Below are 16,355 nucleotides of genomic sequence, written 5' to 3' on the forward strand. Positions count from 1 at the left end.
TGTGCCCACTTTTCTACGATTTTTTAAGAGTCTGTATTGCACTCATCTCACACGCTAGTAAAATAATGCTCAAAATTCTCCAAGGCAGGCTTCAGCAATACGAGAACCATGAACTTCCTGACGTTCAAGCTGGTTTTAGAAAAGGCAGAGGAACCAGACATCAAATTGCTAACATCTGCTGGATCATGGAAAAAGGAAGAGAGTTTCAGAAAAACATCTATTTCTGCTTTATTGACTATGCCAAAGCCTTTGACTGTGTGGATCACAATAAACTGGAAAATTCTGAAAGAGATGGGAATACCAGACCACCTGACCTGCCTCTTGAGAAATCTGTATGCAGGCCAGGAAGCAACAGTTAGAACTGGACATGGAACAACAGACTGGTTCCAAATAGGAAAAGGAGTAGGTCAAGGCTGTATATTGTCACCCTGCTTATTTAACTTATTTGCAGAGTACATCATGAGAAACCCTGGGCTGGAAGAAGCACAAGCTGGAATCAAGATTGGCAGAAATATCAATAACCTCAGATATGCAGATGATACCATCCTTAAGGCAGAAAGTGAAGAGGAACTAAAAAGCCTCTTGATGAAAATGAAAGAGGAGAGTGAAAAAGTTGGCTTAAAGCTCAATATTCGGAAAATGAAGATCATGGCATCTGGTCCCATCACTTCATGGGAAATGGACGGGGAAACAATGGAAACAGTGTCAGATTTTATTTTTTGGGCTCCAAAATTACTGAGGATGGTGATTGCAGCCATGAAATTAAAAGATGCTTAGTCCTGGGAAGGAAAATTTTGAGCAACCTAGATAGTATATTCAAAGGCAGAGACATTACTTTGCTAACAAAGGTCCGTCTAGTCAACGCTATGGTTTTTCCAGTGGTCATGTATGGATGTGAAAGTTGGGACTATGAAGAAAGCTGAGCACCAAAGAATTGATGCTTTTGAACTGTGGTGTTGGAGAAGACTCTTGAGAGTCCCTTGGACTGCAAAGAGATCCAACCAGTCCATTCTAAAGGAGATCAGTCCTGGGTGTTCTTTGGAAGGACTGATGCTGAAGCTGAAATTCCAATACTTTGGCCACCTCATGCGAAGAGTTGACTCATTGGAAAAGACTCTGATGCTGGGAGGGATAGGGGGCAGGAAGAGAAGGGGATGACAAGAGGATGAGATGGTTGGATGGCATCACTGACTCGATGCACGTTAGTTTGAGTGAACTCTGGGACTTGGTGATGGACAGGGAGGCCTGGCGTGCTGCAATTCATGGGGTTGCAAAGAGTCGGACACGACTGAGCAACTGAACTGAACTGAATATTAGTTACAAAATTTTTATATTAATGATCAAACATGTTGAGCATGTTTTCCATTTGCTATATGCTACCCTTTTATTCTGAAGTGGATCATATCTCAAAACCTGTCTTCTTCAGATACCAGTATATTGGATTCCCCTAATATGACCATACTGTGCTTAGTTAACTACTTCAGTCGTGTGTGACTCTTTGTGACACTATGGACTGTAGCTGGGCAGGCTCCTCTGTCCATGAGATTCTCCAGGCAAGAATACTGGAGTGGGTTGCCGTGCTCTCCTCTGGGGGATCTTCCTGACCCATGGATCAAACCTGCATCTCCTGTGTCTCTTGCACTGCAGGCAGATTCTTAACCCACTGAGCTATCTGGGACGTCCCAATATTATTTTACTGTTCATCAGTTTTCCTTAGGAAAGTTAAAGATACTAAATCCCTTCAACCTCAGGAGAGGTAAGACAGAGAAATATAGTCAGTTGTGCCAGCAGAGTGCAAAGTAGGGAAGAGAAGACCCAACTATGTGCATTATTTCATAGTTCTCACAAGTTTTCACTTGTATTACCATCAGGTCAGACTGTTATTGAAGCCTCCTACACTGTTGGTGGGAATGTACATATTAGCCAAAAAGTTTGTCTGGGTTTTCTCTAAGATCTTACAGCAAAACCCCAATGAACTTTTTGCCAACCTGATAAGATTGGTACAGCCACTTTGGGAAACAGTATGGAGGTTCCTTACAATATGACCCAGCAGTCCCACTCCTGGGCATGTACCTGGAGAAAACCGTGGTTCTAAAGGATACATGTACCCCAATACCTGTCATGGTATTTCCATGTCATATGAATAGCACTTCAATAAAGCATTATTACTTAAAAAAAAAATATATGCATGGGACTTCCCTGGTGGTCCAGTGGTTAAGAATCCACCTTGCAATGGAGGGGACACTGGTTGGACCCCTGGTCTGGGAAGATCGCTCATGCCACGGAACAACTAAGCCTGTGCACCACGACACGAGAAGCCGCTGCAACAAGACGTCTGTGAACTGCAATTAGAGAAAGCCCGCAGCAATGAAGGTCCAGCATAGCCAAAAAGAATCAAAATGTCCACTGCGGCAAACGCTTCTGAGAGGAAATGTAAACAAGATCTTAAACTTACCATTGGATTTCGGACTTTGTTAGTAACAATGGAGCTGTGAGGCTAATACACGAAACTTGAAAACACAGAGCTATATTGTCGACATCATCAGGAGAGAGAAGAAAGCAACGCTCTTTTAAGAGTTCAGTTCTAGGGGTTTCCTGGTGGTCCAGTGGCTAAGACTACACGCTCCCAATGCAGGGAGTCCGGGTTCAATCCTGATCTAGAAACTGGATCCCACATGCTGGAACTGAGAGGTTTCATGCCAAAACTAAGACCAGACACAGAAGAATAAATTAAATATTAAAAATAAATGTAAAGTTCAGTTGTAAAAGATGACAGAGACAGTAGAACACAAAATGCACCGGATCACTGAGAGGAAAAACTATTTCTAGAAGGAATAAGTGTTCATAAAGTTACTTTGAAAAGAGACTGAAGGAGAGCACAGTAGTAGGTCACCAGTCATGAGATCTGATCAAGAACCAGTCCGCAGACAAATTAAGACATGAGGGCATGGCCCTTAGCTGGCATCTGAGTTAAACTGATTTGTTTTAGGTTAGGAAGCAGACACTGGTTTCACATGGCGAGCTCTGCTCTTTCTGTGGGTGGCAGGAGCTGAATATCAACAGAGAAGGGAGTCACACCAGGGAACTTAACGAAGCAACAGTTAAGATTTGCTGGCCCTCCTGAAAGTTTAAGAAAGAGATTGAGCCAAGAACTGCAATCTGGAGAGGAGAACAGGAAATGGAAAAGCTGCTGGTCCAGGGACATGAGCACAGGAGTTCAGGTGAACGGGGTTTGGAAGTTCTAAATGACGGATGTGAGCTCTCCTACCTCAAAGTACTGCAATATGTATAATTACTAAGACAGTTCAGGAGAAGATGTCCTAGATTTTCTGAATGTTCCTCAGCTAAGTGAAGGTGAGGCTGAAAAGGAAATCACCATGTGGAATCTTGTTAGCCAATGGGAACAGCGACATCTTAGAGCAGTGATGATTCAACCCAGGACTGCACGTCTCTAAAGAGCAGAGAACCTAGCTGACACCCTAGCCAGTCATTCTGAAAATCTTCTCTCTAAGCCAGCACATGCTACAGGCAGTGAGTGACGAGCGCATGAAGCTGTGCCTACAGTCACTGGGGTAGGATCCAATTCCACTCCCCTAATTGGTGGTTGTGGTATAAGGAGAGTTTCACTTACAAATAAGAATTCCAACATCTGCTGCAAACTGCTATGATACACCATGGAGATGATATTGCATCCATCTAAAATTCAACTGTAGTTTGTGTTCAAGAAAAATGAAATATCTCCAACAGTCCTAACATTGTGGATGTCAAATCTAAAGATTGTAAATTTCGGAAAACTACTTCTGTTTCACAAAATGTATTCTCCTTAAAGTTGTTTAAAACACCCACTCCTGGACATATTAACAGGAGAAAACTGTAATTTGAAAAGATACATGCCACTTAAGAAAGTTCCTTAAGTGGCCTAGTGGTTATGATTCTGGGCTTTACAGCTCTGGGCCCAGTTCAGTTCCTGGAGGGAACTGAAATCCTGCAAGCCGGGGAGAGTGGAAGGGAGGATGGTAGCGAGGAAGGAAGAGAAAGCAAGCAAGAAAAATACATGCACCCATGCACCCCAGTGTCTACTGCAGCACTATTTACAACAGCCAAGCACAGAAGCAACTTAAATACCCATCGGCAGAGGAATGGATAACAGAGAAGCGGCATGTATACACACATACACGCCGCACACACACAGAGACACAGACATATACACACATACAACAGAATACTACTGGCCATAAAAGAGACTGAAATAAGAGAGATTATCATACTAAGCGAAGTAAGACAAATATGGTGCCACTTAATGCAGAATCTTAAAAAGATGATACAAATCTTCACAAAGAAACTTATTTATAAAATAGAAACAGATTAGACTTTGAAAAGGATCATGATTATCAAAGGGAAAGGTGGTGGGCAGATAAATTGGGAGTTTGGAATGAACATATCCACTACTATAAATAAATGGAGAATGGAATGGCAACCCACTCCAGTATTCTTGCCTGGAAAATTCCATGGACAGAGGAGCCTGGTGGGCTACAGTCCATAGGGTCACAAAGAGTCAGACACAACTGAGCACACACACACACACACACACACACACACTAAATAAAACAGATAAGCAACCAACAAGGACCTACCGTATAGCACAAGAGCTCTACTCAATATTCTGGAATAATGTATAAGGGGTGAGAATCTGAAAAAGAGTGGATACATGTATATGTATAACCGAGCCACTCTGCTGCACACCTGACACTAATACAACACTTTTTATCAATAATACCTCCATCTAAAATAAAAATTTAAAGAATTGTTTAAAAAAAAAAGAGAGACAACTGGCCCAAAATGGAGTCACTTGAACTGAGCTTTACTGACCAAACCAACACTACCTAAGTTCAGTTTCAGCCTTCCCCAGAAACCAAACCTTAAATCAGTCAACCTGGCATTTCCTGGTCAGCAGTAGTGAGATAATCTGCCTGACAGTTCCCTGACTAGGGCCCTGGCATTGGGAGCTCGGGAGCTTAGCCACTTGACCACTTGGTCTAACATCTTTTTTATTTTTAAGATTTATTTATTTGGCTGCATCAGGTCTTAGCTGAGGTATGTGGGCTGTTCATTGCAGCACGCAGGCCTCTCTGGTTGTGGCATGTGGGCATACTTGTCCTGGGGCAGGCGGAATCTTAGTTCCCTTGCCAGGGATCAAAGCTGCATTTCCTGCATTGGAAGATGGATTCTTAACCACTAGATCACCAGTCCTAATGTCTTTTTATTAGAGTCCTTTCATGACCACTCGATTTAAAATAATAAAAGTCTCTGGGATTTGTCTTAATTTTCTATAGTATATACTGTAAAATGTCCTCTGTCTAATGTACAATTCTGCATATTTTGACAGCACATATAATCATAAATACATCACTGAAATAGACAGAACTTGGGAATTCCCTGGCAGTCCAGTGGTTAGGACTCAGTGCTTTCTCAGCTGTGACCCGGGTTTAATTTGTAGTCGGGGAACTAAGACCCGAGAGCTGCTCAATGTGCCCAGGACCAAAAAAAGCAACAAGGGAAAAGCAGTAAGTATATACAAAGGAATTCCCATAAGGTTATCAGCTGATTTTCCAGCAGAAACTCAGCAAGGCAGAAAAGCTATAAACCTCCAACAAAGAATACTCTACTCAGCAAGGCTCTCGTTCAGATTCGACCAAGAAGTCAAAAGCTTTACAAACAAGCAAAAGCTAAGAGAATTCAGCACCACCAAACCAGCTTTAGCACATATGCCAAAGGAACTTCTCTAAAAGGAAAAGGCCACAGCTAGAAACAAGAAAACTACAAATGGGAAAGCTCACGGGTAAAAGCTCACATACAGTCAAGGTAGGAAATCACCCACACACAAATATGGCACCAACACCAGCAATTATGAGAAGTGGAGAGCACAAATGCAGGGTATTGGAAACTCATTTGACATGAAGAACCCAGCAACTTAAAACATATAACACATATATTTTCATGTTATGTGTATGTATATATATACATATATAAAAACTGCATGGGAGGGACTTCCCTGGCAGCCCAATGGTTAAGAATCTGCCTGGCAGTGCAAGGCACCCGGGTTCGATCCCTTGGTGGGAAACTAGAATCCCACATGCTGCAGGGCAGCTAGGCCTGCGAGCAGCAACTATGGAAGCCGGCACACACTGGAGCCCGAGCACCACAGTGAGGCTCTGCACCGCATCAAACACGCCTTCACAACACAACAGAGACCACACGCAGACAAACAAAAGCCTCATGGCGACTGCAAAGCAGACTTCCAGTTATGAGACACATAAGTCAAGGATGCAAGCAGGGGTCCCTACCTTTCTGACACCAGGGACTGGTCTTATGGAGGACAATTTTTCACAGACCAGGGGAGGATGGTTTCGGGCTGATTTATGCACATTATATTTATTGTGCACTTTATTTCTAATCTAATGATGCTCCAGATCTGACAAGAGCTAGCAGTCTGCAGCCCACAGGCTGGGGACTCCTGAGTACAGCGCAGGGAATACAGTCAATAATACTGTAGTAACTCTGTATGGTTCAAGGTAAGGAGCAGCAGCAGCCCTTTGCTGGAGCAGCCGTGAAGAGATATCCCACGCTCAAGGTAAGAGAAACCCAAGTAAGATGGTAGATGTTGCAAGAGGGCATCAGAGGGCAGACACACTGAAACCATACTCACAGAAAACTGGTCAATTTAATCACACTAGGACCACAGCCTTGTCTAACTCAATGATGACAACTCAATGTCTAACTAAGCGATGCCCATGGGGCAACCAAAGACGGGTGGGTCATGGTGGAGAGGTCTGACAGAATGTGGTCCACTGGAGAAGGGAATGGAAAGCCACTTCAGTATTCTTGCCTTGAGAACCCCATGAACAGTATGAAAAGGCAAAATGATAGGATACTGAAAGAGGAACTCCCCAGGTCAGTAGGTGCCCAATATGCTACTGGAGATCAGTGGAGAAATAACTCCAGAAAGAATGAAGGGATGGAGCCAAAGCAAAAACAATACCCAGCTGTGGATGTGACTGGTGATAGAAGCAAGGTCCGATGCTGTAAAGAGCAATATTGCATAGGAACCTGGAATGTCAGGTCCATGAATCAAGGCAAATTGGAAGTGGTCAAACAAGAGATGGCAAGAGTGAACGTTGACCTTCTAGGAATCAGTGAACTAAAATGGACCGGAATGGGTTAATTTAACTTGGTGACCATTATATCTACTACTGTGGGCAGGAATCCCTCAGAAGAAATGGAGTAGCCATCATGGTCAACAAGAGTCCGAAATGCAGTACTTGGATGCAATCTCAAAAACGACAGAATGATCTCTGTTCGTTTCAAAGGCAAACCATTCAATATCATGGTAACCCAAGTTTATGCCCCAACCAGTAACGCTGAAGAAGCTGAAGTTGAACGGTTCTATGAAGACCTACAAGAACTTTTAGAACTAACACCCCAAAAAAGATGTCCTTTTCATTCTAGGGGACAGGAATGCAAAAGTAGGAAATCAAGAAACACCTGGAGTAACAGGCAAATTTGGCCTTGGAATGTGGAATGAAGCAGGGCAAAGACTAATAGAGTTTTGCCAAGAAAATGCACTGGTCATAGCAAACACCCTCTTCCAACAACACAAGACAAGACTCTACACATGGACATCACCAGATGGTCAACACCAAAATCAGACTGATTATATTCTTTGCAGCCAAAGATGGAGAAGCGCTATACAGTCAATAAAAACGAGACCAGGAGCTGACTGTGGCTCAGATCATGAACTCCTTATTACCAAATTCAGACTTAAACTGAAGAAAGTAGGGAAAACCGCTAGACCATTCAGGTATGACCTAAATCAAATCCCTTATGATTATACAGTGGAAGTGAGAAATAGATTTAAGGGCCTAGATCTGATTGATAGAGTGCCTGATGAACTATGGAATGAGGTTCGTGACACTGTACAGGAGACAGGGATCAAGACCAGCCCCATGGAAAAGAAATGCAAAAAAGCAAAATGGGTATCTGGGGAGACCTTACAAATAGCTGTGAAAAGAAGAGAAGCGAAAAGCCAAGGAGGAAAGGAAAGATATAAGCATCTGAATGCAGAGTTCCAAAGAATAGCAAGAAGAGATAAGAAAGCCTTCTTCAGTGATCAATGCAAAGAAATAGAGGAAAAGAACAGAATGGGAAAGACTACAGATCTCTTCAAGAAAATTAGAGATACCAAGGGAACATTTCATGCAAAGATGGGCTCGATAAAGGACAGAAATGGTCTGGATCTAACAGAAGCAGAAGATATTAAGAAGAGGTGCCAAGAATACACAGAACTGTACGAAAAAGATCTTCACGACCCAGGTAATCACGATGGTGTGATCACTAATCTAGAGCCAGACATCCTGGAATGTGAAGTCAAGTGGGCCTTAGAAAGCATCACTACGAACAAAGCTAGTGGAGGTGATGGCATTCCAGTGGAGCTATTTCAAATCCTGAAAGATGATGCTACCAAAGTGCTGCACTCAATATGCCAGAACATTTGGAAAACTCAGCAGTGGCCACAGGACTGGAAAAGGTCAGTTTTCATTCCAATCCCAAAGAAAGGCAATGCCAAAGAATGCTCAAACTACCGCACAATTGCACTCATCTCACATGCTAGCAAAGTAATGCTCAAAATTCTCCAAGGCAGGCTTCAGTAATACGTGAACCGTGAACTTCCTGATGTTCAAGGTGGTTTTGGAAAAGGCAGAGGAACCTGAGATCAAATTGCCAACATCCACTGGATCACGGAAAAAGCAAGCGAGTTCCAGAAAAACATCTATTTCTGCTTTATTGACTATGCCAAAGCCTTTGACTGTGTGGATCACAATAAACTGTGGAAAATTCTGAAAGAGATGGGAATACCAGACCACCTGACCTGCCTCTTGAGAAATCTGTATGCAGGTCAGGAAGCAACAGTTAGAAGTGGACATGGAACAACAGACTGGTTCCAAATAGGCAAAGGAGTACGTCAAGGCTGTATATTGTCACCCTGCTTATTTCACTTCTATGCAGAGTACATCATGAGAAACGCTGGACTGGAAGAAACACAAGCTGGAATCAAGATTGCGGGGAGAAATATCAATCACCTCAGATATGCAGATGACACCACCCTTATGGCAGAAAGTAAAGAGGAACTAAAAAGCCTCCTGATGAAAGTGAAAGAGGAGAGCGAAAAAGTTGGCTTAAAGCTCAACATTCAGAAAAAGAAGCTCATGGCATCTGGTCCCATCAGTTCATGGGAAATAGATGGGGAAACAGTGGAAACAGTGTCAGACTTTATTTTTGGGGGCTCCAAAATTACTGCACATGGTGATTGCAGCCATGAAATTAAAAGACGCTTACTTATTGGAAGGAGTTATGACCAACCTAGATAGCATATTCAAAAGCAGAGACATTACTTTGCCGACTAAGGTCTGTCTAGTCAAGGCTATGGATTTTCCTGTGGTCGTGTATGGATGTGAGAGTTGGACTGTGAAGAAGGCTGAACGCCGAAGAATTGATGCTTTTGAACTGTGGTGTTGGAGAAGACTCTTGAGGGTCCCTTGGACTGCAAGGAGATCCAATCAGTCCATTCTGAAGGAGATCAGCCCTGGGATTTCTTTGGAAGGACGGATGCTAAAGCTGAAACTCCGGTACTCTGGCCACCTCATGAGAAGAGTTGACTCATTGGAAAAGACTCTGATGCTGGGAGGGATTGGGGGCAGGAGGAGAAGGGGACGACAGAGGATGAGATGGCTGGATGGCATCACTGACTCGATCGATGTGAGTCTGAGTGAACTCCGGGAGTTGGTGACCGACAGGGCGGCCTGCCGTGCTGCGATTCATGGGGTCGCAAAGAGTCGGACACGACTGCGCGACTGAATTGAACTGAACTCTGTATGGTAACACACAGTAACAGAATGTTTCCCATCATTTTGTAATGTATATAAATATCCAATTATTATATTGTACAACTGAAACTAATGTAATTCAATCACACAAATATGTTAAAAAAAAAAAAAAAGACTACCTAGGTTCATCTGTTTCACTCTCTCAGTGTTAGAGAGTGAATGTTTATGTCCTCCCAGAATTCATAGTTGACACAGAACCTCCCAATTTTATGGTATTAGGAGCGAGAACCTTTGGGAGTAAATTAGATGAGACCATGAAGGTAGGCCCCACAAAGGAGAGATTGTCACCCTTATAAAATTCAGGAGAGCTTGATCCTCTCTGCTCACCACATAAGGACACGGAACATGGCTTCTAGGAACCAGGAAGCAGGCCCTCACCAGACATAGAACCTCAGCATGCAGGCACCCTGATCTTGGACTTCCAGCCTCCAGGGAAAAAAACTCCTGGTATTTATAAGTCATCTACTTTATGGTACTTTGTCATAACCACCCATGCAGAGAAAGACACTTTCCTTCCTCATTGGAAAATCCAGTTATCTCATAATAAAAACATCCAGAATCGAGCCACTTCTAAGCTACCACTCTGCTCCATAAACCCTCCAGTGGACTACTGCAGGAGCCTCCACACTGGCTTTCCTTTCTCTTCCCTCAGTCTCACAATCTGGTCTCCACTGTGCAGCCCTACGGACACAGCTAAGAGCTGGGTCAGGGCTTTCCTGGAGGCCGTGTTAAAGAGCCGACCTGCCAGTGCAGGAGTCACGGGTTCGATCGGTGATTCAGGAGGATTCCACGTGCTGCAGATCAACTGCAAGCCCGGAGGCACAGCTGTTGAGCCCATGCGCCACAACTACTGAAGCCCACTCGCACCAGAGCCCAAGCTCTGCCACAAGAAGCCACTGCAATAAGACGCACCCCCCCCCCCCAAATAAATGAATGAATGGAGCTGCTGCTGCTAGGTCGCTTCAGTCGTGTCCGACTCTGTGCGACCCCACAGACGTCAGCCCACCAGGCTCCCCCGTCCCTGGGATTCTCCAGGCGAGAACACTGGAGTGGGTGGCCATTTCCTTCTCCTATGCATGGAGCTAGGCAAGGTCGTTCCCCTCTTCTGATTCAAACTTCCTATCACCTCCAGAACAGATACCCAATTTCTTAGGCAGCCGTTCCAGTACTGAATTCTGTTCTCTTGCTCCTTCTTCCCACCTAATGGAAAGATCTTAATGATCCCACCTCAGCTCTACCTCTAAGCACTTTCACATCCTGGTACTTGGATAACATTTCCACATCCATTTACATTAGGTGCCAGAAATGGAAACACTTCTATACAATCTTTGGTAGACTCAGGACCCTAGGCTTAGGTCCTTAAAGAATCCCACAGCAGGAAGTTCGCTGGTGGTGCAGTGGTAAGAATCTGCCTGCCAAAGCAGTGGACGCAGATCCGATCCCCGGTCAGGGAAGACTCACAAGCTGCGAGAGTCACTAAGACAATGCGCCACAGCTACTGAAGCCACGCTCCACGAGAGAAGCCACCACAATGCAAAAGCCCATACACCTCGCCAAGAGCAGCCCCAGTCACGACAGCTAGAGAAACGCCTGCGCAGCAAGGAAGACCCAGCACAGCCATAAACAAACAATGTATAAAGAGAATCCCGGGTCACCACAATTCAGAGAATATATGGGTTGGGGAAGGGAACAGCAGCAGTCTGGGACACATTACACATACCTACACAGGTCCCACAAACGTTTCTGCAGTCATGCTTTAAGACACAGGCTACAGATGAACGAATATAATGGCAGGTTTCACGGGGTTCAGGCCGCTATGAGCGCACGCCTGGCCCTTGGGCTGAATGCCTAACTTCTGTGCCTCAGTATCTCATCTTACTAGCTCTGCGTGCTTGAACAAAGATCCAACCTCCTGGTGCCCCAGCGTCTTCATCCTTCTCCTTCGGTCTGCTTATCCAAAGGCTGTTAAACAGCTTTTGGAAGACTTTTGAAAACCTAACGTAGTATGGTATTTCCCACAGCTCTTAGAATCCTGAGAATATATGCAGAGCCCTCAGCCTGCTATTCCAGGAGTAACTCCGCCTCAAACTTTGTTCCTCGCCGGGCACAACGGAGCCCAGAGTTCCCGAATTCCCAGAGCTCAGTCGCAGCTCCAGGCCTTCGTACATCCCGGTTCCTCTGCCTGTATCCCTCTCCCTCATCTAATCACACCCCAGATGGTAAGATTACACTGGAAAACTGGAATGTGAAGTTTATTCACAACCACTGTCAGAAACAAGAGCACGTGTACTAACGCCTCACCGTCCCGGACACCGGGGGCTGGGCTGCAGGGACGAGGGCACTCCGGACGTCAGTGTCTGATAGCGTGAGGGTAGGGAGGGCCCGAGGACAAGCGCTTACCTGCGGCGGGTCCCTCCGATCGGCCGCAGCCATCCAGGCCCTTGGGCGGAGTGGGTCCGGGAGCGGGCCGGCGGGTCTTAAACCGGCCCTGGTGCGAATCATCTCGCGCGGTGCTGCGGCCGAACCTCAGACTCGCTTCTGTGCAGCGGGACTCCTCTGACGCTTTGTCGGTCCTGTTCTGTCGGCCCCGGCTCACGGCTCCGGAACTTCTGTCCGGACGAACACACCCGAGCAGCCAAAATGACCGCCCGGAGGAGGACGCCGGAAGCCCCGCCCCTCGCTGGGAGCCACGCACGGAAACGCCTGTTCTGAGCCTTCATTGGCTCAGCAAGGCTGCACAGCAGAGTACTCTGGGTTATGTAGTCCTCACGCTACGGGGTAACTCGCCCCACCCCTTTGCACTCTGACAAGTTTAGAGACCCCAGGGGCGCTGGGAAATGGAGTTCACCCGTCCAAGGACTTAGAAGCCTCTTGTTCGTTCTTAAAGGGGCAGATCTCAGGACTTCTGGGGGATGTTGTGTTGTCTGAAGACATTCACCCAAGATTGGAGATGTGTTAGTTCAGTTTCTGTGAACTTCATCATGCTGCCTGAGGCTACCTGTATTATTTCTGAAGTTCTCAGAGGACACAGAGCCAAGTACACATATCATTCCTAGTCCTTCAGATACAAAATGTGTCCGCTGGTAGCAGAAGCTGATAAACATTTCATGGGGGAAAGGCAAAATAGGGCTATGGGCCTAAGAGACTCAAACTGCTGTTACCAAACCAAACTTGGGCCAGTCACCTGATGCACAGAAAAGCCAAACCATCGATATTCCCTTGTGGTGAAACGTAAGTACAGGGTTTACTGCAAGAACAGGCAGCTCATGCTCAAAAGACCTGAAGTCCCCAATGACTTTCAAAGAAGGGATTTTAAAGACACTATGAGGAAGAGGGTAGCAGGATGTGTGTCAGCCTGAGCACAATTCTCTGGTTGATGATGAGATAATGGTGATATTTTCAGAATATTAATTATCAGTTTTCTAACTCCAAGTGGTCTGGGAGGCTACATGCTGGTTGTCAGCATGCAGTTAACTTCTTCCACCTGGTAGGGGTTTTAGTAACTGCAAAATAGCTCAAGGATATGGCTCAGGATATTATCCATAGCCCCTGAGGAGGAACTATAAAGGTCCTTCACTTTGTTTTATGGCTAAACTATTATTATGGTGTCACACTTGACTGCCTTCCTTTGTTTCTGCATCTTCTCACTTTTCTGATTTTGCTTTTTGGAATTCCAGGAAAGCCAAAGAGGATAAAACTTTCCATAAACAAGAGTCAGGACAGGAATTCCCTGGCGGTCAAAGGGTTAGGACTCCATGCTCTCATTGCTCAGGGCCCGCGTTCAGTCCCTGGTCAGGGAACTAAGATCCCGCAAGCTGTGCAGCACACCCAGTGGGTCAAGTGGGAGTCAGGGGACATAAGCGTTGGGGATGTCTCTCCCATGAAGGTCCCACAGGGTCCTGCTCAGTTTCACTATGTATAAAAAGATAAGAACAAGGATATGTCGTACAGCACAGGAAAATATAGCTTTTGTTTTTAGTAACTTTTTAAAGATTTATCTACTTTTGGTCATGCTGGGTCTTGGCTGCTGTGCGTGGGCTTTCTCTGTTTGAGGCGCGAAGGGGCTGCACCTCGTTGTGGTGCTCAAGCTTCTCTGCTCTGGCTTCTTCTGTTGCAGAGCACAGGTTCTACGGCACAGGGCTTAGCTGCCCGGTGGCACGCGGGGTCTCCCCAGAGCAGGGACCGACCTCGTGTCCCCTGCATTGGCTGCTGCTAAGGGGCTTCAGTCGTGTCCGACGCTCTGCTACCCCAGAGACGGCAGCCCCCCGGGCTCCCCCGTCCCTGGGAGTCTCCAGGCAAGAACGCTGGAGTGGGCTGCCATGTCCTTCTCCAATGCAGGAAAGGGACAAGGGAAAGGGAAGGCGCTCAGTCGTTGCCCGACTCCTAGCGACCCCAAGCGACCCCATGGACTGCAGCCTACCAGGGTCCTCCACCCATGGGATTTGCCAGGCAAGACTACTGCAGTGGGTTGCCATTGTCTTCTAGGATTCTTAATCACTAGACCACCAAGGAAGCCTTGTCTTTAATAAATTTAAATGGAGTATAATCTATAAAAATACTGAATCACTATGTTATATACCTGAATTAGCTCCAGGTGTAAAACAACTATACTTCAATAAAAATAAACTAACAATGAAAAATAAACATTCAGTTCAGTTCAGTTGCTCAGTCATGTCTGACTCTTTGCGACCCCATGAATCGCAGCACACCAGGCCTCCCTGTCCATCACCAACTCCTGGAGTTCACTCAGATTCACGTCCATCGAGTCAATGATGCCATCCAGCCATCTCATCCTCGGTCGTCCCCTTCTTCTTCTGCCCCCAATCCCTCCCAGCATCAGAGTCTTTTCCAATGAGTCAACTCTTTGCATCAGGTGGCCAAAGTACTGGAGTTTCAGTTTTAGCATCATTCCTTCCAAAGAAATCCCAGGGCTGATCTCCTTCAGAATGGACTGATTGGATCTCCTTGCAATCCAAGGGACGCTCAAGAGTCTTCTCCAACACCACAGTTCAAAAGCATCAATTCTTCGGTGCTCAGCCTTCTTCACTGTCCAACTCTCACATCCATACATGACTACTGGAAAATCCATAGCCTTGACTAGATGGACCTTAGTCGGCAAAGTAATATCTCTGCTTTTGAATATGCTGTCTAGGTTGGTCATAACTTTTCGTCCCAGGAGTAAGCATCTTTTAAATTTCATGGCTGCAGTCACCAGCTGCAGTAATTTTGGAGCCCAAAAATATAAAATCTGACACTGTTTCCACTGTTTCCCCACCTATTTCTCATGAAGTGATGGGACCGGATGCCATGATCTTCGTTTTCTGAATGTTGAGCTTCAAGCCAACTTCTTCACTCTCCTCTTTCACTTTCATCAAGAGGCTTTTTAGTTCCTCTTCACTTTCTGCCATAAGGGTGGTGTCATCTGCATCTCTGAGGTTATTGAGATTTCTCCCGGCAATCTTGATTCCAGCTTGTGTTTCTTCCAGTCCAGCGTTTCTCATGATGTACTCTGCATAGAAGTGAAATAAGCAGGGTGACAATATGCAGCCTTGACGTACTCCTTTTCCTATTTGGAACCAGTCTGTTGTTCCATGTCCAGTTCTAACTGTTGCTTCCTGACCTGCATACAGATTTCTCAACAGGCAGGTCAGGTGGTCTGGTATTCCCATCTCTCTCAGAATTTTCCACAGTTTATTGTGATCCACACACTCAAAGGCTTTGGCATAGTCAATAAAGCAGAAATAGATGTTTTTCTGGAACTCTCTTCCTTTTTCCATGATCCAGCAGATGTTGGCAATTTGATCTCTGGTTCCTCCGCCTTTTCTAAAACCAGCTTGAACGTCAGGAAGTTCACGTATTAAACATTACCATGTTCCAATTAAATCTATACACTATGAAGTGTTAGAATCAGTTTGATCAGTCTCTGTATGTTTGGTCAGGAAGAAGAGAAAAAACACTCCAGGTGGGTCAGCAGAAGTACAAAGGTGGATCCCTGTAGTCACTTCAGAAAATACTTTTAACAGCATAGTAAGTTTTTGTGTCCAATTTAGCAAGCATATAATATTTTTATCATTTAGTTTCTTTTTGGATAGCCTGATAGTTATTTCTCAAAAACAGAACAATGAAAGACATGCAGATTTCATACAGATGTGGTATTCACAGATCAAGCATGTGTGAAAAAGGTGTTTGAACCCCAAACTGCACGGAGTAACTGAAACTATGATCTCATCACTGGAAAGTCGTTATCATTTCCCCTGGATTACAGAGAGTGCTCTGCATGAGGAACTATTGCCTGAGAAAACGTTATAAAATTCAAATTACAGAAAACTATTCATGACTATGTAGTGATTCAGAGATTATGTCTGAAATGTCTCAGCGGAGTATCCGTATATGGTTTAAAATGTGAAAATCTTA

The 16,355-nt window shown here is 45.1% G+C and overlaps 1 protein-coding gene across 1 annotated transcript in view; it reads right to left on the reverse strand.

The window, feature by feature from the left end:
- The window catches only part of LOC128063769 (zinc finger protein 501-like), a 34,786-nt gene extending 22,244 nt beyond the window's left edge, over nt 1–12,542 (reverse strand). The window contains exon 1 of the mRNA XM_052656581.1: nt 12,342–12,542. The gene's annotated coding sequence lies outside the window, so the exon portion shown is untranslated. The remainder of the gene's footprint in view (nt 1–12,341) is intronic.
- Nucleotides 12,543–16,355: the final 3,813 nt, after the last annotated feature.

Source organism: Budorcas taxicolor, chromosome 18 (assembly GCF_023091745.1).
Source record: "Budorcas taxicolor isolate Tak-1 chromosome 18, Takin1.1, whole genome shotgun sequence".
Taxonomy (NCBI): Eukaryota; Metazoa; Chordata; class Mammalia; order Artiodactyla; family Bovidae; genus Budorcas; species Budorcas taxicolor.